Genomic DNA, 2,246 nt, shown 5'->3' with positions numbered 1-2,246 from the left:
TAGGTTAGAGTCGTGGTCGAGTGTGTAGGTCAGGGTTTTCACATGCAACTTAATATAAATGTCTTCCCGACAACAGCCTGCTACCACAGCCATTTCACACAAACACGTTTGACCTTAGAGGGGCAGACAGAGATATGAGTTTGCTCAGATGATTCAAATTGTTATCAGGTGCTCTGGCATGTAAGGAAAACACGGAGCTGCACAGAGTTAGCAAAACTCTTAATGACTCCCAGAACAAAACAACTCTGAACCCTCACAGCAGATATCATCACAGTGTCTCTGACAGATACAGTTCTTTGATAACATTTTTAAATGGATTATATTCATTGGAAAGACTCAAGGACATCATTACACTCAGATTCACTTGTGTTATCAGATCAGTACATTTTTCCATTAGTATACTGCAGAATGCTATAACACCAGTATTTAAAAAAGGAAAACAGCTCCGGGAAATATTAAAAACTATAGGATGAGGCTTTCACTCGCACATACATTTTAAGTTAACAAGAACTTTATTTCTGCAAACAATAACTACATTGACTTCTCTGGTCAGTAAACCCAAGCAGCTAAACTGCAGGACGGTTCACCTGCATGGTGTCATTTAACACGTGCTTGTGTCAGCTAATGTTTCTCCCTTTAATATTTGTTTCTGCAGTCCTCGAGTTAAATCTGCACGACCTAAATTTTAAAAAAAAGAAAAAAAGAAGCCCCCCCCTCAATCCCTTTAATTGCTTTTGTACAATTTATATTTTGCAGTTTACAGCTGCTGTTTTTTACAGTCACGTCTGTGGTCAGCGAGGCCTTTGCATTCGACAGCTGCTCTTTTTATAATGTCGGAGGTTGGAGCTGCAATTGACTACTTAGAATCAGAGATGGAATGACAGCTATTTTGATACGAGCTTTTACATGACTTTACATGCACCCTTCAGTCATTATCGAGATCAACTGATGGATTTCTCTGGAGAGCAGACATGACGACAACAAACAGGAAGACTCTTGGAAACAGCCGCCTTCGTAAGTTGATGGGTGTGTTTGATAAACACACACACACACACACACACACACACACACACACACACACACACCATGGTTTGTGCAGGCTGCTACTGTAAATGTCATCGCAGTGCTACTGAATTTTTACAATTCAAAAGATGCAAGATTTCCCACACAGAAAATGCATTAAACTTATCAGATTTTCCTGCCATGCCTACAACAGAATCAGCAGTTCAAGATCACAACTGAAACTAACAGGAACTCTGTCCTGCAGATAAACTATAAAACGATTCATTTGTTTTCACAAAATCTCAACCTTTGTTGCACAAAATGACACAAAACAGTGTAAAGTGACAGTGGTTGCATCCCAGTTTAATGGCAGATTCACTTTTGCAGGTGGATCACCAACATTTACATCATAACGTACATAAATGTCCCAAAAAAAAAAGAAAGAAAAAAAGAAAAACAGTTATTTTCCTTTTCAGCCAAAGAAAAAGTTGAATGTTGAGTGTGTAACAGTCCAAAGGTCCTCTTGGCATGTTTTAGTCCCATTTACAAAGACATCTGTAGTCATTGCAAAGAAAAGAAAATGTAATTACAACAATAATACTTAGATTTAAGTAAATACAAAGCTGGTAATAAATAGTAAAAGGAGCAAAGTGTGAACTGGCTTTTTTTGAGTTTCACATACAGACAAGTCAATGCAGGGATCTCCAAAATAATTTTAAGGACAACACAAAAAAATTATATCTAGAAGGAAAAAAAAAAAAAATCAGAAAATAAGAGGTTATAGTATTTTTTCCCTGCATGCTTGTATTTCTAAAAGGCGAATGCAGTTCAGTGCCGTTTATCCTTGGTCCCTATATAAGTGCATGAAACCTGAACCTGAAGGCATGTAAGAGTTTGCTCCTCTGACCTGCTGTAAGCCTCTATCCCTGCAGTTATGTATTTCTGGGGTTGGATTTAAGAGGGGCAACATGCACTCAATCACTTTATACAAACCATATATGCACCTTTTATCAAAACAGTACAGCAAATACAAAATTTATTGCATTTTATCGACAGCAGACAAAGAAGATGCACATTCTTTGCTAAAACTGTTGGAAATGTACTTGGAGAGCTAGTAAGAGGGCTGTGTTTTAAATGCAGTCTAAGATGTAGAAGGCTTGAGCGTTTTTCTTTTTTATCCTGTCAAAAAGTGGAAAACGACTCAAAGAATTAAATAAATCTGATTTTCAAAGACGTGTTGTCCT

Source organism: Rhamphochromis sp. 'chilingali' (genome assembly GCF_963969265.1).
Source record: "Rhamphochromis sp. 'chilingali' genome assembly, chromosome: 3".
Lineage (NCBI taxonomy): Eukaryota > Metazoa > Chordata > Actinopteri > Cichliformes > Cichlidae > Rhamphochromis > Rhamphochromis sp. 'chilingali'.
Note: the sequence above shows the minus strand (reverse complement) of the source record.